General features: G+C 40.6%; 1 long non-coding RNA gene across 2 annotated transcripts; it reads right to left on the bottom strand.

Moving 5' to 3' along the window:
* Positions 1–14,233: 14,233 nt before the first annotated feature.
* On the bottom strand, positions 14,234–20,680 carry LOC148315957 (uncharacterized). 2 transcript variants are annotated; one of them, XR_015840486.1, is made up of 7 exons: positions 20,539–20,680; positions 19,761–19,880; positions 18,999–19,162; positions 18,470–18,658; positions 16,100–16,195; positions 14,885–15,101; positions 14,234–14,780 (listed from the first exon to the last, which is right to left on the bottom strand). It is a non-coding gene; the product is annotated as an uncharacterized LOC148315957 (long non-coding RNA). The 2 variants fall into 2 exon arrangements; XR_015840485.1 differs by having other exon boundaries at positions 14,885–15,037.
* Positions 20,681–22,338: the final 1,658 nt, after the last annotated feature.

Genomic DNA, 22,338 nt, shown 5'->3' with positions numbered 1-22,338 from the left:
GTAGCAACGTTAGTAACGCTAAATTCTTACCTAGTTTATGAGACGAGTGCTGTACTTGACTATTTTTTGTAATTTATTATTATTTTTTTTTTTAATGCTTTATAGAGCAAATTGCACCTATGACAGTTGTTATTACCACAGAAGCCATCTCAAATGGTTGCAAACTCTGAGGGTGACTTTGAACCGGAAGTCCCGCCTCAATCGTCATCTGATTGACAGCGGAATCCTGGAGCCAGAGAAGAGAAAAGAATCAGACACGAAGTTGAAGAAGCGAAAAAAAATAAACATCGAATCTCCAAGTTCTCGCAACGAGGGTGACTGTTGGGGTCTGGAGAAGTGACCGGGAGATGGAGAGCCCCGTATTTTGGTCTTGGTAAGAGGGTAACTCACTTGATGTTGACGAGGGAACCTATGCCGCTATGCTATATACCGACGTGAGAAAACTACGGCCCGGGGGCCACATGCGGCCCGTTAAACGTTTTAATCCGGCCCGCCGAATTTGAAAAAAAAAAAAAATAAACCTTGTTAATGTTTTATTTTCAAAATAGTGTGGTTTTTCAAAGACAAGCTTTTGTTCACTTTCATTTAAAATTAAATGTATTTTTTTTCTCAGATGAGATGAGGTTACCAAAACACTCCATCCATCTGCTCCTGGTCCAGCCCCTCTGTCAAATTTTAGAACCCATTGTGGCCCGCCAATAAAAAAGTTTTCCCACCCCTGCTATATACTATAAGCTATGTTAATGTCGTCAGGCCATTATAGAGTATTTCTTCTGACATTTTGAAGGAGAAATAATACTCAACGTTTTATTTTTTTATGATGTTTGAGGCATTCTGACTGAAATACAGTTAAATTGAGGTTACCAGTAGTCATTTCCATTACCTGTAAATGTAAATTAGAATGTAACTTACTACAGTGAACCCTCGGTTATCGCGGTTAATGGGGACCGAGACCACCCGCGAAAACTGAAAATCCGCGAAGTAGCGGCGCACCTTCAAAAATGCTTAAAAAAAAAAAAGTGCGAAGTAGCGGCGCACCTTCAAAAATGCTTAAAAAAAAAAAGTGCGAAGTAGCGGCGCACCTTCAAAAATGCTTAAAAAAATAAATAAATAAAATAATAATATATATATATATATATATATATACGGGTAGAGAGAGAGAGGGTGAAATTCATGTTATAACAAAAAAAAAAAATTATTAAAACATTTTTTTATTCCCCAGCCATTATTTTTGTATTTATTCAATTACTTCTTTTTGTATTTATTTAATTACTTCGACTTTTACCTGCTGGTACGCCGTCCGGTGTGCCCTGGCATTCTTCATTTATTTATTCATTCATAACTGACAGCCTCGCGCTCCGCTCATGCCCGGGCGGAAGGTGTTCCTCTTCGGCTTAACAACCACGCACGCCGGCCGGTCTCCTCCGGAGCTCTCGCACGGTCCCGAACGGAGCGAAATGTCGCCCCGCTAGTGCCCGGGCGGAAGTTGTTCCTCTTCGGCTTAACTGCCACGCACGCTGGCCGGAGCTCTGGTACGGTCCGAACCGCGCGAAACGTCGCCCCAAATCGTGCCCGGGGGAACGTGCTCTTCTTTGTCCACTCTCCTCTTCGCCCACGTTCTTCTTCGGCGCACGCCGGCCGTCTAACCACTCCAGCGCCCCGTCATGCCGCTCGGCGAAACTACAATGCCCCCGAATATTTTTTAGACCCGCGAAGCACTGAACCCGCGAAAGGTGAACCGCGAAGTAGCGAGGGTTCACTGTATTGCAGCCAGATACCTATAAAATGTCATTTAATTTGCACTGTTTTGATCGCCACTGTTTTGCTCATTGAACAACAAATGAAAAGATGAATCATACACAGTGTTTGTAAAGATAATTGTCAATGTTTTATTAAATGAAATTCCAATGTAAAATTGTGTAATATTGTGTCATATAATGGGTCTACAACATACATTTCTCACAGACAAGTAGAGCTTTTTCTCATGAAATGTGTTGAAAAAAAACTAACATTTGAACATTGTTTTGCGTTACAACATCCGTGTTTACTGGTCATAAATTATTAACTTAAGTTTAATATACACTACACGAGCTGGGTAGCCACCACGCCTCAACCACCATAACAAGTTCGCTAACCCTTTAAGTCGAACGAGGTAGCTAACATATCGGGTTCAATTTGTACCAAAAATATGCTGTTGTGCCTTGTGTCTCTGTATATGTCGTCATGACGTGTCATTTGACAAAGCCTTGTGTCGATGTTAGTTGTCGATGTAACAGTCTATGTTAGATGTCAATGTATGTCTATGTTAGATCTCAATGTGTCGATGTTAGATGTCAATCTATGTGTCTATATTAGATGTGTTTATGTTAGATGTCTATGTAAATGTTTGTTAGATGTCGATGTGTGTAAGATGTCTATGTAAAGGTTGGTTAGATGTCGATGTCTATGTAAATGTTTATGATGGATGTCGATGTGTCTGTTAGATGTCCGTGTTTGTTAGATGTGATTGTAATGGTTTATGTTATAGACGTCAATGTAAGTGTCAATGTTAGATGCCCATGCATGTTTGTTAGATGTCGATATATGTGTCATTGTTATATTTCAACGTAAATGTTGTTCGTGCAAGTTTCCAGTCCTCCAGCCACGTGACATCATGCGCGTCAAAGTGATAACTCGTACATTTCACGGAGGGAAAAAAAACAGACACCATTGGTAGTTTTGACCGGGAAAAAAAAATCATTTATTTTTTTCGAACACCTCATGTCTCTTTCAGCGTAAGAATAAACATGACACGACCAAAATAAAATATACCAACACAGGCAAATATTTAAGGAGCACTCAAGAGATACACTTCAGCTCATTTAATCCCACCTATTTTTACTAACGCAAACCCTTCAATTCTAGCGCCCACAGAATAGTGTGCTATAATGCTATAAAAATATGGAGCCTTTACCTGACAGCGTTTGAATATAACTGAATTCCCATTGCTCACGAAAAACTGAGAAACTAAGAACAAACATTTCAAGCACAAGCTTGACTTGACTTCAACAGTTCTATTTTTTCTTTTGTGACAGCTCAGACATCAAAATAATGCTTTCCTTCTATAAAATAAAAACAGCATGACAAAAGGTGCTGAAATAAACTATATACGGAAGTGCGTGAGTGACAGTGTGTGCATGTGTTTTTGCAACGCATGTGTACACCCCGCCATACAAATTACACAATTCGTTGGGTATGTGGTATACACTTAAAAACAATTGCCTTGGAGCAAGTGAACACAACACGTCTCACACTGTATACATGCTGTAGAAGGGCTGGGCGATATGACCTCAAATCAATATCGCGAGAAATCGAGCAATTTTACCTCGATAACGATAAATGCACGATAAATTCCCACGTGGACTAAAATCAAAATAAATGCAGCAATTGCATATTGACTGTTTTTTTTATTGACCAACTGGTACACTTTACTTTCAATGAAAAATAAAAGTACAAAAATCATTTGTATGAACATTCCAAATAGCTTGCAGGGTTCGCGGTTAACTTTAAAAACTGCTTGCCCATAGGGCAAGTGCCACTAAAATTTGCCTTGCCCGAGTGGCCAAATTACTTGCCCGACTTGGGCAAGTGACAATTTTTTTTCTCTAAGAATAAAATGTTTATGGTTGTAAAATGTGCGCCACAAATGTAAATAAACATATAATCTGATAAGCATAAATTAATCTTGTTTTCATCATCAACCATGAAACCCTACTCACAAGAGCAAATGTATCATCCTGTGCAGTTATTGAAAATGTTAATTGTAGTTTTAATAATTAACAAATCTGCATGTTAAATTGGGAAAATGATATTACAGCAATCCAGATGATCAATTTTAAGTCCAGGAGAGCGTATTAATTGAGGAATCACATGAGTAAATTATGATTGTGGCAAATTTGTGTATTCCTTTAAGACCAGTGCCTGTGGTGCTGCCTCCATAAGTTTCATAGCATAAACAGAACACAGTCACTGACACTATGTCAGGTCACATCATGGAGCTAATGAATTAACAGCCAATAATCAAATATTACTCCCTTCCTTACTCACAACTGAATTGTCTACTTAAAAATATTCGAGCTATTTTAGTCATGTCAGAGGAATCCGAAATGTTCGGATTTGAACGAACTCGTCGCCACTCGTAAACATGCGCAGAAGGTAAGAAAACTTCCGGCTGTCAATTTTCGGCCAAAATATCGTAGGTTTTTGTTGTGTTTTTCAAACTTCAAATGAGGATGCTACGACAGCGAGTTCCAATACTGCGGGATTTATTGACGTCCACTTTAACTCGACATTCACTGAACTAACTGATCCCCGTAGCGCCCGCCCATTGCCCCCGATAAGGCCAATGGACCATACCAAAACATAAGGGGTTGTCTGGGTTAAACCATCACCATACAGTGCACACAAACAGATCACACCACCGTTTTCGTCAAAATTAAAGATATTTGGCTGCTTTAAAAAATGCTTGCCCGGTCGGGCAAGTTGCCCATAATTTTACCTTGCCCGTGGCCAAATTTCACTTGCCCCGGGCAATCGGGAAGCGGTTAACCGCGAACCCTGAGCTTGCTTTGCATGACTTGAACAATGTCACAAAGAAAAAGGGTACCTCTTGCGAAATCTTTTTCTGCAAATAGATTGCGCCAAGATGCTCTCATGATGTAAATAATGGCAAATAAAAAAACGCGAAATAAAATGAAAGAAAATGTCAATGCAAGCCAAATAAACAAGTGGGTATTATCGGGGAAAATGTGCCGTCTCGAGTACTCTGCTGCGCAGTCGCCACTTGTCATCTATGTAATGCACAGTTAGGCTCAATCAGGGATCCATGTTGCGACCCGACCACAAGTCGGATGTAGATGCAAAATGCTTGACATGTCTAAGCTCCCGGCCCGATGTAGTCCATATCGGGAAATACGGCTTTCATGAAGCGTTTAAATCCTGTGCGCGCCACGTAACTAGAGGAGCTTTATCTTTAGCTATGTGCTAGGCTATCGCGTCCACCTCTGAGACGTTCTCTCGTATGGTGTCGCCTCCGTTCATGGGCTGTTGTCACTTGTCGAACCTTGCTTCTCACTTTGAACTTTCAGCACAGCATGGTTGTGTTGTGGGTGGTGAGAAAGCTTCTGGATTTGAATCGCCAGCAACGAGAGCGACAGACTGGTGGAGTCACATGACTAGAGGCGCTGTAGCGGTCTTAAAGGGGCATGAACATTGCCGCAGACAAAAGGCTTTTCTTTTTTTATTCATCGAATTTACCGACATGGGCAAAATGATTTCGGTCATTGTAATAAATTTCGGTAACGGTAAATTTTCGGTTTATCGCCCAGCCCTATGCTGTAGCATGGCTTTCTTTGCCGTGGGTGTCAAATATTTTACTTTGTTTTCAGAGTGCTTACAGACCTCTTGGTTTTGCCTCAAAATAATTGTCTGCAAAGCAGTCTGTGCCATCCACATCATTGATGTGCAGGAGTAGCTTGTTGGTAATAAATAGCTGCAAGAAGTCCGCTGTTTGCCGCAGCATCCAGTGGTCCAGCGCTCGCAGTGAAAGTCTTGTCTGGCAGCCCGAACCATCCCCAAACATTTCGAGATGCACGCCCACTAAATTCCAGAAATATAAACATGGACAAACTTGACATTCTTCCAGATTCTGTCTCTTTGCATTGTTTTGAAGTTACTCCTGCAACTTTTCCACTTCTTCGATCCTCCCCATTGTCTGAAAAAGAAGTGTATATTTTGATTTGAAATAATGACCTCAACATACCAATACATTTGTTTATCATCTGAACTGGATTATTTTGAAACAACATTTGGGTTGGACATCTGGGATTTGTTGTTGTGTATATTCAGAGTAATCCTTTTCTTGTATATAGCTAAAGCAATAGTCGCTGGCCTTGAAAATGGGTACAAGACTTGACCAAATTAAGATGCCATAAGGTCTAATTTGCCCCTTCTCTACCACAACTGATTTAGAGGCCATTAGTAACAGATTTGAGAAGACCACTTTTAAAGATATGAAGCCAGAGCTCGGCACCGGACCCATTTTTATTATTTATTATAATTTTAATGTATTATTGAGCAAATGACACAATATGTCAGTAGTGATTACCACAGAAGTCATGTCAAAATAGTGCAAATTCTGAGGTCGACTTCAAATCAGACAGGCGGAGACGAGCGCCAGAGAAGAGATGAGAATCAGAAGAGATGTTGAAGAAGCTAATAACAAAAAAACACATCAAATCTCCATGTAGTAGCAACGGGGATGGCTCATGGGGTCAGGAGAAGTGAGCGGGAGATGGGGAGTATGAGGTGCCGTTGGGGACAAAAGTCAGGAATCGCTTCACACTTCTGAAATGCACTCTTACACACCAGTGAAATTGTTGTTGCTCATGCAATACTTATGAAACGCTATCATACATACGAGTGAAACGCTCTCATACACACTAGTGAAATAGTTGTTGCTCATACACTCGTCAAATGCGCTCATACACATAGGTGAAACATTCTCATACACACCAGTGAAAGGCGCTCAGGCACAATTGTGAAATTATTGTTATTCATAAATACAACTGAAACATGCTCATGCCCATACACGAGTGAAATGCTTTCATACAAACACCCACACTGTTGAAAATGCTGTCATGAACACAAGATCGCTTACAAATACTAAAATGTAAAAATTAATCATTTATTTAGCAGGGATGCATGGTGGGCGACTTGTTAGCACGATGGTCTCACAATGCAGAGGTCGCGGGATTGATTCCGGCTTTCCTGTTTGGAGTTTGCATGTTTCCCACACGCCTGCGTGGGTTCTCCGGTTTCCTCCCACATTCCAAACACATGCATGGCAGGTTGTTTGGACACCCTAAATTGGTGTGAGTGTGAGCGCGGATGGTTGTTTGTCTTTGTGTGACCTGCGATTGGCTGGCAACCAGTTTAGGGTGTACCCCACCTACTGCCCCAAGATAGCTGGGATAGGCTCCAGCACCCCCCGCAACCCTTGTGAGGAGAAGCCGTACAGATAATGGATGGTGGGATGGCATTCATAATGGACGGCCGCCACGGTGGGCGACTTGTGAGCACGATGGTCTCACAATGCAGAGGTTGTGGGATCGATTCCGGCTCCGGCCTTCCTGTGTAGAGTTTGCATGTTCTCCCAAGCCTGCGTAGTTTTCTCTGAGTTCGCCAGTTTCCTCGCACATTGCAAAAACATGCATCCATTTACTCTGATGCCAATGTTTTCTGTACCTTATGGCAGATTTTTCTCTTTGCCGAAGACTATTAGCACTTGTAGAGCGAGGACCTGTGCCACAGTCGTCAACTGCACCCTAAAATCAGATCATTTTGTATTTTAGACATTACACACTACACAGTTAAAGATGGTCCAAAAAAGAAAAATGGATTAATGTATTTCAACTTACATAATACTCTTTAAAGAGCTGACCAGCTCATTCCCAGAGGTACGTATTGGGGCGTATTGGTCGTCTTTACAGAAGACTCCAGGAGGTAACTCAGGTTTGACCTTCAGCCACAACAGAGTGTTGGGTGTGAGTGCTTCCAAGTCGTTGAGGTCGGAAGATGTCCTTGTGATAGGCCTGCTGTTTATAACTGCTTCAGCCTCACCAAGCAAGGTATATTGACTTTCTTCACCCGAAATTTGTTCTTTTACAGTGACATTCAGGATTTTTCTCACAGACCAAATAAGTCGCTCACAGCTTCCTCCGTGGTGGGAACCTGCTGGGGGATTGCTATGCCACTGAATACCTTTTTGCAGCAAGTGTTTCTCGATTTACTTAGTGTTCCATTCTTTGATTGATTTCTTCATTTCACTGTCAGCTGATCTAAAGTTGGTTCCGTTATCAGAATACATCTCTCTCACTTGTCCTCTTCTGACAAGAAATCTTCGGATTGCGTTGAGACAAGCATCTGTGTCACGTGAAGATGCAATTTCCAGATGTACGGCTCGTACAGCGAGACATGTAAAAATCACGCCGTATCTCTTTACTTGTCCTCTAACCCTACTTACTTAGAATGGACCAAAATAATCAACGCCAATTCTCTTGAAAGGCGGATCGTCAGGTAGCACTCTTCTGATGACTCTAGCAGCTCGAGGTATCCAAAACTGTTGATGCAGATTAGCCATCATGTGGTTCCTTCCAGCGTGAGCTGTAATCTCATGAATGTATCTCAGGACTAGCTTTGTGTTATGTGAATCCTTGGCAAGATGGCTTGCTGTTTTGCTGTTTCAGGCATGGCTGCGTGGCTCAACTGTCCACCAACCCTCATGACACCATCTTGAAGTACTATATTGAACTTGTAAAGTGGGCTACTTTTCTTCACCCTTTTTTGTTTTTCAAATATGGCTAAATCTTTTTTGAAACTTCGCCTTTGACAGTATTTCACAAGTTCTCTTTCTGCTTTATCCAAGTCGTCGCAGGTCAAATACTTTCCTTTGACAGTTCTCTTGAATAAATTCATCTTGCCTTCTTCACCTAATGTGATTAACTCCTTTCTATTTTCCTTTACTCTGTCAGTAAGTCTTTCAGCTTTAGAAACCAGGCTACGGCCTGCTTCAATGCTGTCCAAGACGAATAATGGTTCATCCACTGGCCCAGAGAATCTTTGGGCTACAGTGACTGAATTACATGCACTTGAGTCACTCATTTGACCTCCAGGTCATTAATTGGTAATTTGAAGTGGTTTTTGTGTTTAACTAAATTCCTGGACACTGCCTGATTTTTTTCAGAGCTGTACAACCACTAGAAAGGGTGGTTCCCACAATGTGAGTTTTGCTCAGGTGGCCCAACAATGTCACAAAAACAAGTAGGGGTGTGTGTGTGTGTTTGTATAAGCTACATGTTGGGGACCAACATCGGACAGCACACCCACTGTAGGGGACCAAAATTTTTGTGGGGACCAAAAATCTGGGCCCCACAAAAAAGAGCATTGAATTCAGTGATAAGAAGCTCAGGGGGAGGTCCTGTCAAAGTTTCAGGGCTTCCCAGGAAGGTCACAAAAACAAGACGAGTGTGCTAGAAATGTGTGTGCGGAAAAATTACTCAGGATCGCTGTCTAGTGGTCGGTCCCGGTACTGCACTTACGCACACTTCACACACTCGGCTGGTCTGCGCATGTGCAGGACAGTCTGCTTTATGTCAGGCAGCCACCCTCCCCTCCCCCACAGCCCAACCCGAAAAATTGAGATGTTAGTTAAGTATTTATTCCTATTATTGAGTGAGATTACATATTTTTACTTGGCAGCTGGCACAACAGCTAAGCTTGGAGCACAGTTATTGCAAAATAAAATAAATAAACAGTAACAACAATAACGATTGTTAATATTGTTATACTTTATAGCGTAACCTATTTATACTAATTTTCTGTATGCAATTTCAAGTGCAACTAATATAGTTGTGCATATAGATAGCCACCAAACTCCATACATTAGATAAAAATAAGAGCCACGATGTTAACCAATTAACAGTTCAAGAAAAAAGCAGACATCCAAGAACTTGCTTTGTTACTTTTGCGTGGCCAGAACTACAAACCCCAAAGCAGAGCAAACCCAAAACATCAGAGAAAGTACAATACTTTTGTCAAGGAGTGGTGCTGCTGCTTTGCGATCGCTGCCACCATAGTGAACGCGCTCCCACATTCGTGCACACGCACACATGCCACACACCTGTTTTCCACGTCCTGTCAGTCCACTCCGTCGGTCCACATTTATTTCGTTGGTCAGCCATCACGGTTGGGTGCGCACTAGATCGCTGTTAAACCATCTTCTACGCCACAGTCCTCGTGTTCAACAAACATTTCTCCCGAATTCGCCTACCATGCACAACTCTCCACTTTCAAACCGAGCGCCGCTGTTACTTCCGGGTTTTTAGCGCCAAGCACTTGACGCTAGCGTGTGACGTCATGGCGAAATACTAGGTTTTAAAATAAAAATTTTCTTTTTTTTGTACAGTCTAAGTGCATGGGGTTATGATAGATCGAATGAGTATACCTTTATGTACTCACTAACATTTATGTTGATCATAAAATGTTGTTTTGATGAAGAAAACTGTTATTTTTTAGAATCAATTGGCTTAGGGCACTTGGGCAAACTACGGCCCGGGGGCCACTTGTGGCCCGTTAAACGTTTCAATCCAGCCCCCCAAACTTGAAAAAAATTAAATGAATAAGCCTTGTTAATGGTTTATTTTCTAAATACTGTGGTTTTTCAAAGACATATATATTGTTGTAATGCTTTTGTTCACTTTCGTTTAAAATTAAATGTATTTTAGGACTCATTGTGCCCCCCCCCTCCCAATCAAAAAGTTTGCCCATCCCTGGCATAGTGGATGGGCCGAGGAGTTTAAAAGGCACACATCATGCATTTTTCAGTCAGTTTTAGCCAGGGCTTGGTATGGGGAAGACCAGCTGGTTTACATGTAATCATTAAATTTTCCCAAGTTTTATTTAAGTTAATTGGACAAAACAAAAAAACGCAATATTCTTCTGCCAGAGAGTATGTAATATTCTTCTGCCATTTTATTGTAGAGGGCCATTTTGAGCCCCTAACAATATTATTCAACCAAGAGATCATGAGTCGTCGCCCACTTACTTTCTGAAGTCAGCTGGGATGTCACGGCTGTGACCCTCGTGAGGATAAAGTGGTTCAGATGGAAAAGTAGGACTAAGGGCTTTTTCTCAGGTTTCCATGCGCAAATCCATGTATATTAGGTTAATTGGAGACTCTAAATTCTCTACTCATCAAATGACATTCGTGACCCTAATGGATAGATAAAATAGATTATTAATCTGCCATGGGAAGTCCAAGGTGTCTGGTAGAAAGAAATGCATTCATACACTCATTACACAGTCAACCAAGCAAAGACACAACGCCTAGGGCAGGGGCGGGCAAACTTTTTGATTGGAGGACCACAATGGGTTCTAAAATATGACAGAGGGGCCGGACCAGGAGCAGATGGATGGAGTGTTTTGGAAACCTCACCTCATCTGAGAAAAAAAATACATTTAATTTTAAATGAAAGTGAATAAAAGCATTCCAACAATAATATTTGTCTTTGAAAACCACAGTGTTTAGAAAATAAAACATTAACAAGGTTTATTCATTAAATTTCTTTCAAGTTCGGCGGCCCGGATTAAAATTTAACGGGCCGCATGTGGCCCCCGGGCCGTAGTTTGCCCTCGCCTGGCCTAGGGCATAAACACATACATGTAATATCCAATCCGCTTATTCTCACAAGGATAGCGTGCTGGAGCCTACCCAGCTGTCAACGGGCAGTAGGCGGGGCACACCCTGAAGTGGTTGCCAGCCAATCGCAGGGCACGCAAAGACGAACAACCATCTGCGCTCAAACTCACTCACAAATGCAACCTCCACACAGGAAAGCTGGGTCCCGGGATCGAACCCTGCACCTTGGGACTGCGAGCCGGATGTCCTAACCAGTCTTAACTCATTAAATACCAGCCATTTTCACTGGAGCAACCCGCTCAATCCCAGAGTTTTCCTGGGTTTTGACTAATATTGCAAGGCCCACAGAATATTGTATTCTAATGCTATATAGACATGGAGCACACCCGAAGAAAGATGAGACTCTCTTCTTTCAACAGAAAAAAAATGTTTGTTCCTATCTTTTTCCATTCTTGAGCAATCGGCATTTGAAAATAGCTAAATTTCATGAAAACTCCAATCCCTGGGGAAAAAACTGAGAAAATGAGCTTTTTGTAAACTGATGCATTTTGACCATAATTTGAACTTTGACACTATTATTTATGGCTTTTATGACACCTCTAACATCTAAATAATGCATGCCTTCTATAAAATCACAAAAAAAAAGCACAAAAAATATGTTTTTGATAAAATAAATTTATTTGCACATAACACTAAACGACTGAACTGTTGAACTATGTACAAAAATGAAATGCATCAGTGTCATACATACTTTTTTTTTGTGTGATATAAAATAAAACAGTTGCCTTGATGCAAGGGCACACAACATAGTTCACACCACATTCTTGTTTCACTCCGTTTGCCTTTGCGCAAACAGACCCGACACTTTCGTTGTGGTCTGGCTTTGCTGGTCCGTGGAAAATAGGCGAGCTTGTGTTTGTCCACTGGGGTTTGTGTGAAAATAATTGTCTGGGAAGTGATTGCTGGCATCCGCGATGTGCTGCAGAAGCTCATCCGTGAGAAACAGCTGCAGGAAATCAGCTGGCTCCTCAGACTCCAAATGGGCAGCGGCATTCAGTGGTCCAGGGGTTGCTGTAAAGTCGATTTTCCTCGGTTGCCATCCAGTGTGACGCCATCCGGAACCACTGCTTCCTGATGCACAACCTGTAAATTACAGAAATATAAACAATTGGAAATATATATTTATTGCTGCATTTTATTGCTGGCGTGTGAAGTTTCATATTATAATTTACCTTTCTTTACACCAACAAGACGAGGAAGAACTTTCTTGCCGCGGGATGCACAATCTGTGAATTTTAGAAAGTATGCATGATTACCACACCATTCAGTATTGTTGTTTCCTCGTCGGGGAGGAGATGCGCTCGCGCGTAACTGCACATTTACGCGACATTTTCTGCCCGCAAGATGCATGATATGTACAATAAAAGCATGAGGGCTAAAACCACATGTTCAATGGTAACTTGCGAGCGTTTACTTCCTCGTCGGCGAGGACTTACGCTCGCGTGTAATTGTGCAATAGGCGCCCGGACGAGAAAGTCAGCGAGCAAGCTTGCGTCTAACTGCACATTTACGCGACATTTTCTGCCCGCAAGATGCATGATATGTACAATAAAAGCATGAGGGCTAAAACCACATGTTTAATGGTAACTTGCGAGCGTTTACTTCCTCGTCGGCGAGGACTTACGCTCGCGTGTAATTGTGCAATAGAGGCGGCCGGACGAGGAAGTCAGCGAGCAAGCTCGCGTCTAACTGCACATTTACGCGACATTTTCTGCCCGCAAGATGCATGATATGTACAATAAAAGCATGAGGGGTAAAACCACATGTTCAATGGTAACTTGCGAGCGCTTACCTCCTCGTTCGGGGGGATCTGGTGAGGACTCTCAGCTGCTTTGGCTATTGTCCGAAGGCAGGCGATGCAGGCCGCAAGGCACGCGCACCCTCTTTAGACGCCGTTTTGTTGTGACGACGACGAAGCGTCATCCTCTCAACCAAAGCGTCTCCATCGCCTTGATGCTTTTAGGAAGCTTTTTTTTACAAAAAAGCATTCCTCGATCGTCATTTGCTTGGAGGATTTCATTGCTAACGCTACTAATGCGACTGCTGCTAGTGCTGCCGATGCTGCTGCTACCCACGCTGCTCTCCACACTTATAAGTCTACCCCAGGATCCCGCCCCCCATTTGTACCTCTGGCGCAGATTCAAGGCGGATCTTTTGCACCTCTGCCCCCTGCTGGGTGATATTTACATGATTCACAATGCGGACAAGGCTGATTCTCAGTCAGAGGTTGCATCAGACCCTTATGTACACTATGACGTAAAAAAGACAGGAAACGTACTTATACGTCTTTGGTAGAGGGCGCCATTGCATTAAAAGACGTCTTTGTACGTCTAAGGGAGTAAATTAGTTGAACAAAGTACAGGGTCCTTCACCTGACTACAGATGATCTTCTGGGGACTTTATTTGGTTTTAATCACTTTTGGGGTCTGTATCTATGCACACTCCCTGGTTTTGCTACCTTCCCGGGTACCACATACACACTGCTTAGTTTCTCTGCCTTCGTGGGTACCACATACATATTGCTTGGTTTCTCTGCCTTCCTGGGTACGACATACACACTGCCTGGTTTTGCTACCTTCCTGGGTACCAGTCACACAAACGTCAGACGACTCAGCACATACCGACTGTCTCAGCACTACACACTTTCACTCCAAGGCAGTGCTGTGAACCAACTTACTGACAAGAGGTAGTATTTAGAATTTTAAAAAGTGCTTGAAAGGTTTTGTTCATGTAAAACCAACAGATTATGACATTATTATTATTATTTAAATCAGTATTAAACAGCATCAGCATAGGTTAAAGATATTATACAGACTATATACGATAAAAAAATACTAAACCACCCTTGCTTTTCCGTCATTTCTTGTATAAGTTAACACACAGATGTATAACATTTGTTTATACAAATATAACGATTAAAAAGTAGCTGATTAGAGTTTTAATTTTGTATTCATTAATCTGTAATAAAAATGGACATATTTTGGTTAATAAAATTAACAAGAAATAAAAGTAAAGGGTGTTCTAATACTTTTTTCAAGATTGTCCTAACATACATTTAATGTTTACAGTATATGTCTTCGGAAGAAGCGCAGCATTAGATTTTTTTTTTTGTTCTCTCTCTTTGACTTCTGAATTTGAATTTCTGTCACAGATGTGCTTGAATTCTATTTTGGATGATTTGTGTTAAACTGCACAAATATTTGAAGAGCCATAGAATTCAAGAATCACACCAGTGCTGCTACTCCTCCGAACGGGTGAACGCCCTTGATTAACAACCTGCGTTGAGGTGGCTTTTGAGATTCGTGGTGTGGGAGAAAAATCTCTGAAGGCATTCTTAGACTTCAAGAGAGGGTCCACAATTTTCAAAGACACACTTCCGTCTGAATCAGAGGCCTCACTTGTATCCGGAATATATTCATCTCCACTGTCATCTGAGTTGGAGTAATAATGCTTATCCATTCCAAAGTCAGCCTGTTTTTTTAATCTAAAAAACAACAACAACGAAATATAAAGGATAGAAGGCAGGAGACCAATAAAATATATGCAATTTGCTTGTAAGATTCCCTGAAATCTATATGGGTTGTTTACCTGTATACTTTTGGTCCTCCTGAGCCTTGGGATAGTAATATGGTCTGAGTCTGAGGCACAAAGTTCAGGGGCAGGATTTGACAATGATTCGTCAGAATCTGTGTCGTTATTCCAAGGAAGATTCAGCCCATATTTTTTGTCCAAGGGAGGAGACTGGGTTGCATCAGAGTCCAAGAGAAAATTGAGAACCCATTAAATACTTAATCCCCAGAGGAATCTGCACAGAAAAAGGTCTTAATTCTATTTGAAAAAAAAAAAAAAAACTAAAATATTGATGAATGATATTATGACAAAATAATGTAATAACTAAATTAGAATGATTTTAGGAAATTATTTGCAAAACCAAAACATTGTGGTACGATAATAATGCATATAATTATTCTACGCAGCTATATTTAACAAAAACACTTAATTGACCGTAACAAAAAGCTCCCGGGAGGAAAACTACATTAAATGTTTTTTTAACAGGGCAGTGAAAATATTGGAAAATAAAAAAAATAATGAATAAAATAATATGAAAAAAGAATTCAATGTGTATCGATGGACCCATATGAAATACTTATATCGCTATGTACTTATCAGCCATATCGCCCAGCCCAATATGTAACTGCAACTTCAAAACCTCGGGCCATAACAGGATTGTAACATGGGATGCATATCTTCATTCCTAAATTTGTAGATCCCGAGGAGGCTGCTCAACGGTCCTGGTAATGTAAACCTCAACCAATTCGGTCACAGCCAATGTTCTCCATCCTTGTTAAGAAGTTTTGAAATGATTTAATAGATATAGTATTGCAAACTATACCAGAATTTTAGACATTTTAAACTTTTGATCACAATTTTACCTATTTTCTAAAAATCTGAAGAATCCACATGCCAAATCACCTGCTGTGGACACATAGGTTCTGTTCTGACAGATAATTCAGTTACAGGTTGTGTACTTAAAGCCAATAAGAGGGCAATGCAGCAGTCGACAGCCTGACGAAAGCTTAAGTCTCCCAATGAGAGAACTGTAGTGGCTGGTAGGTTCTTAGATTGTAACATAGTAAAGACATACACTACGCATAACTGTATATCATATGATGATGAGGGAAAATATTATTAGCTACGATTTATGTCCAGATATATTAGAAAACTTGTCCAACCAGCACAGGTCTATCTAACTGTAATTTTAACATCTCAAGACACGACAGGATGACCACATGATACGCATACCTCCTTTTCAGAGTCTGTCAAACCTTGAGAAGGCTGCTTCGATGTTCTGGTGGCATCAACCTCAGCCGATTCAGTCATTGTCGGTTGTCCTCCATCCTAATGAACAAGTTGAATATTAATTTAATGAATTAAAAAAAAGAAAATGGATCATAATTTTACACATTTTAACGAACAAGTTCACGAATGAAACAAAACCAATTACTTTAGCGCATGACAATTAATCTTCAGTAGAGATATGTTGTGACTGATATTTCAGTCACAGGTTGTCTTTTGAACGCCACCAGGGCCGCAATGGAGCACAGGACAGCCAAAAGTCTTCTTGTCGGACAGCTGTAGTGGCTGGTAGGTTCTAAGATTATAACATAGTAAAGGCACATACAACTCCTAACTGTATTTCATATGATAATGAAGGAAAAGATGATTAGCTATGATTTATGTCAACAATAAAAATGGCTCTACGGGGTCCCCACGAACGCAAACCTGACAGTTGGGTGTCAGATGGCCAACATACCTGACTCGCAATTCAACTCAACTGGACCCCACAACACAAGAAAAAGCTGAGTGAGCCTCAAACCAGACATACACATTCACTGACAAATATCCTGTGACACCAGATATATTAGAAGTCTTGTCTAATCAGCACACGTCTATCTAACTGCAATTTTAACATCTCGAGACACGACAGGATGAGCACACGATACGCATACCTCCATTTCTGAGTCTGTAAAGCCTGGAGGAGGCTGCTTCGATGTTTTAGTAGCATCATAAATTTATTGAATTAATTATATTTGAGGTTGGATTAGATTTTTACACATTTTAAGCCTTAGCCACCCAAAACAAAACATAAGCTCATGAATGAAATAAAACTAATTAATTTCGCCCATGCCAATTAATCTTCTGTAGACACGTGTTGTGACCAGTGTTGTTTTTGGCAGGCATTTTAGATTTTGTCCAAGTCATTTGGACAAAGTGCTGATTTGTTTACATCACATTTAGTCATCCCAATTCGTTATAGTTTTAGTCCAGTTTTAGTCAACAAAAACTAAAAAAAGGGTTTTAGTCCAGTTTTAATCGACGGAAACGCAAAAAAAGTTTTACCCTAGTTTTCGTCAATTTATTCACAAAGGTTTTAGTCCAAGCGGCACGGTGGCCCAACTGGTTAGCATGATGGCCTCACAATATTGAGGTCGTAGGTACGATTCTGGCTCCGGCCTTCCTGCGTGGGTTTCCTCTGGGTAATCCGGTTTCCTCCCATATTCTTAAAACATGCATGGCAAGTTGCTTGGACACTCTAATTGCCCCGAGGCATGAGTGTGAGCGTGGATGGTTGTTCGTCTATGCATGTCCTGCGATTGGCTGGACACCAATTCAGGGTGTACCTCGCCTACTGCCGAAGACAGCTGGGATAGGCTCCAACACCCCCCGCGACCCTAGTGAGGAGAAGCGGTACAGATAACGGATGGATGGATGGATGGATGGGTTTAAGTCCATTTGAGTTAAAACAAGGCATTCAAGGTTTCCACCCAATAACAAAGACTTTTGGATGGACTACTAAGGATTCTTCATTACAAACAGAAAAAAGTGGCAACAGTGGAATCAATGCTCACTGCTCCAAAATAAGCAGAGAAGCAAAACATTTTGTTGGGCAACTGTTGTGGCTTTATTTCACTAAAAGCAACATAAAATAATTTATGAACCACATGCTAACAATTTTGTCTCGTCAACGAAAAAAATTCATGTACATCACGTCATGTTTTCGTCATAAAAGAACCTCGTATAGCTTGTCATCGTCATTAAAAAAGGGGCGTTAACGAAGTATTTTCGTCATAGTCATCAGTGACGAAAACAACACTGGTTGTGACTGATATTTCAGTCCCAGGTTGTCTCCTGAACACCACCAATTGGGCAAGGGCGCGCAGGAAAGCCTGGGGTCTTCTGTTTTTCCAGTATAGAAAGGCTAAATATCAAATTGAAACAGTGTTTTATATGATGAATATACAGGGTTGGTGCTGGTTCTGGTAGGGAAACCACAACATAAAGATGTCCTTAATTAGTCCCACAATGGGGATATTTGCAATATGGCATATGATGGCCTAACAGGGCCACCGCCCAGAAAGGAGTAACGCAGAACTTTGTAATACTGTCACTCCCTGACCAGTTCGTTGTTCCTGCAGAGCCAAACTTTGACTCAGACCCACAAATTTGAATTACAGATAGTGGACAATGGAGAACTCCCCCAGTCAGTCAGCATGTTCAACTTCCATAGAAACCTCACATACATTTATTAGATTGCCAAACTAATTGGAAACTACATCACCAGAACACCACAAGTGGGCTCTGTTATTGTACTTAAAGATGCATCTTACAAACCTGTGTTCTCCAAGGCCAGCTGGTCCATAGTCTTAAGTTATTTTTTCGCCAACATCAATGTCTCGGAGCGCAAACAGACAGAGGTGTGGTCTGTCCTCTGTTGTCATCTTCTTCATTTTACAGTTGGGGTGCATGTGGTCATCATTAACCAGTCTTCCCAGACTGCCATCTTCTTGAGCTGCATCAACACTTAGAATAGATTAAAAAAAAAAAAAAATTATTCAATCAATGTCAGAAATTAATCTTTGAGACAATCTTGTGTACACAAAACATAAAAATAGGAAATCCACAATGTTTAAATCTAAATCAAATCATACAAGAAATTTCTATTGGAATCAGACCCTATTAACAGCTTGTCTTTGAGACTTCATGATCTATATTTTCATTTGTACAGATTCAACGCATGAATAAAAGTAATTATACATTTTTGCTTAGAGAATGATTTTTCCCCTAACACTTATGGGATGAGTATGTGTTTATTTTTTTAAATAAAAACAAAAATAAGATAACATCTCAATCTTTGCCTCACCTCCAAGTTTTTTCTTGCCGGCGGAAGTCAAACAAAAAGACAGTGCCTCTTCCATCCATCTTCCTGCGTTGAGATTCATCAGAATCTATCAATTTTCCTCTGTACTCCATAATAAAGAATAAAGTCGTCTTTCCTGAAAGGGGCCTTGGTAAATACTCCTCGACCTAGTTAACAGGGAAATCAAGTTAGCTTCGTCATATTTTTAAGCACACAAATAAGGAGTCATCATATTCATTTGGGCCACTATACTAATGTAGGGTGGTTTGAAACATTGCTTCTTGTGAGGGATTGAGCAGAGCCCTTCTTTATGATTTTAAAGGAACAGACCAGCCAAAATTCATTTTCCAGCATTGCATTAGCCAGTATGTATTAGGACTGAAAGTACAAATGTCAATGGCACCTGGTTACGTAAAAAAAAAACTTTAAGATTATTTAGTTTCAAAACAATGACATACACTGTACACAGTCATATTGGATCGCGTCACGTGATCTCTGTGACGTATTACGTGCTTTACACTAGACTATCAATATCGGACTTGTTCACCGGTCTATTGTGGTATAAAAATGCCGGAGGGCGTCATCAAGTACAGCCTTAATTTAGATAGAACTCCTACCATCAGGTTTCACGCTCACTGAAATAACTTGAAACTGACAAAAGAAAAGGTCAAGACACTCTTAATGTAAAATAACCACTTAAAAAACGATGTCAGCTTGGTTATCAGAAAACAATAATATATCTTAGCAAAAGCGTTAACATCATACCTTTAAATGAGTTTATATACTTCGCTTCTAACTCTGCAGTCTTGTCCAGACCCTTGACTGCATGTTCAATAGTATCCTGCTTTGGGGACTTCCTGCATCTCAGGGAAGGCATTGTTTATTCTATAAAGAAAAAAGACAGTTTTGTGTTGAGAATTATTAATACTACAGGCTAAATGGAGTTTTAACAATATCAGTGTAAGAAAAATAAATTATAAATTAAAAAAATATCAATCCCTCCATCCCAATTAACGATTTCAACCATAATAGTTTATATTGAAGTTTAAACAACAGACAGACAGATTTATGCAGTGTGACTACAAAAATCTTACCAAAATTGCATTCACAGTAACCTTTGCTTTAAGAATCATGTAATTAACCAGTGAACATCGTGTCTTACACAAAAATTAATGACAGAAATTATCATGGTACTTGCATTCTGTTGTTCTATAACAAAAGTGCAAGCTGTTAGCTCCGCAAAGCTAACGCAACAAGCTAGCGTCCCTCGTGCTCACATTCAATGCAAACCTGACCACCGGATGAAAATACGCGTCGGTTTAGTTCTTTAAATGAGTAAAAGCACCATGACGTTTTATAATTATTCAATGCTTAACTGGAGCTCGTCAATTATGTCGATGTAGGAGCACATGTTTGCTAGGCCAGTGTTGTAGGCCCACATCCATGGTGCTACTTTGTATAGTGTTTTCCACACAACTATCTCTAACCATGAACAAATGCACTCGAGGCATGTTTTGAATAAAAACAAACGAAAAACACTTACCTCTCCGTTTCAACAGCAGTTCGAACTTCGAAGTGGTGATATTCTCCAGCGTTAAGCACCTGCTCAAACTGCGAATAGGTCAAATTCAACAGCGTCTTTTTTCGGTCTTAATAAGGACGCGATGAGAGGAGGAGGGCTTGCCTTTTCGTCAGCACGCCCCGCGCGGGTGGTGCTGCTTTATCACTCTCTATCTGTGCCCGCCCGCCGGCATGTCGATAGAAAAATAATATTCCTTCAAACATTACTTTCATCTTCTTAACGTTTTGTAGTGAATTTAACAGGTTCACCACTTTTTTCAAATACACCAATGGAAAACAGGTCTTAATTGAGGAAACATACAAAGAGCGTCTCACAAACACCTTATGATGAGCAATGTAATTTGATCACGTTTTTTGTCACTGCCTGGACGTCGGTTCACTGGCCTGGTGGCAGTGGCTTGTAGACACTGTCACTGAGTGGGAACGGATCTCAAGGTGGGTCAAACTAACCCAAGCAGTGGATCGGTCCGTTTTTTAAATTTATTAATTTTTTTATTTTATGTATTTATTTATTATTTAATACAAGGGCTTCGGCTCACTACCAGTGGGCGGGACCAAAGAATTTGGGTTTCCTTTGAGCTAGGAGGCAGTCAAAGGCAGTCCAATCCCCGGCAACATAAAGCGCCTAGCTCTGGGGACATGGAATGTCATTTCTCTGGTAGGGAATGAACCCGAGCTGGTGTGTGACTAGACCAGTGGTTCTCAATTATTTCCTGTCATGCCCCCCCTACCAAGAAGAAAACAATTCGCACCCCCCCCCCACCACAATTTTTTTTTACATTTCGTACTAATGTACATGTCCTTTGCATATTAATGTTAGATTGTCAATAAAATATCTTACCTTAACAAAGCTAAATTGATAAAAAAATATATCATTTTGAGAACGACTATTGTGAGGATCTCGAAACTCAGTACTCTGTGGTGCTAATATTGATGAGATGATAAATATGTTGAAGCCACAGAACAAAAAGATTAGATATTGTTTGGAAATTAATGATGTACATAACAAAGGAATATCAGCCTTGATTGGAGTACATTACTGCATTTAAATTTTTAATAAAAATGAAACAATTATTGATGTTATGACCACTATGAAGAATTTAAAAAAACAATATATAAGGATAATTATAGTTTTCATTTTGTTATGTTTAGTCTGTTCATGTTGCATTATTTTTATGACAAAGATGATGGTTAATCGTAGGTTTGTTGCCCAAATGTACCGTTACAACCTGATTAATGTTGAGAATGACGAACTCAAACTGGACACTAAAACGTAAAAACACATGGACTTCTTGCCCCTGTCCACACACGTGCACACACACACACACCATACACGAAGATCCGGGAGGTAAGGACGGTTGTCCTCTCCTACAACGAGGCAAGGGCCTCCACCAAGTCACCCCAGGGACAAGTTTTATTCCCTGATGGTCATCAAATTATGAGGATCTCATTCTACGCCGGAAGGGAGGAGGGGAATTTTTCCCTAATGTGAGGTTTTCGCTCCTCCACTGATGATCACACTGTTGTATGATTTCATTATGATGATCTGTCTTAAAGCCGTAAGGACATGATTTTTAAATCCACAACAGGGGGGAAATGTAAGATGGGCTGAGGATAGGTAATCAGTTTGTGTATTCATAATCATGTTTTTATACACTCATTAATGTTTAACACACACAGAGACACTTACTTGTTATTTTAACACACACACACACAGACACCGTATCCTGAAGATGTGTTTAGTTAAACTGACCTTGGGTTA

Source organism: Idiotropiscis lumnitzeri, unplaced genomic scaffold (genome assembly GCF_059441095.1).
Source record: "Idiotropiscis lumnitzeri isolate Australia: NSW breed Sydney's pygmy pipehorse unplaced genomic scaffold, RoL_Ilum_1.0 HiC_scaffold_29, whole genome shotgun sequence".
Classification (NCBI taxonomy): Eukaryota; Metazoa; Chordata; class Actinopteri; order Syngnathiformes; family Syngnathidae; genus Idiotropiscis; species Idiotropiscis lumnitzeri.
This window is presented reverse-complemented; position numbering and strand designations above follow the sequence as displayed.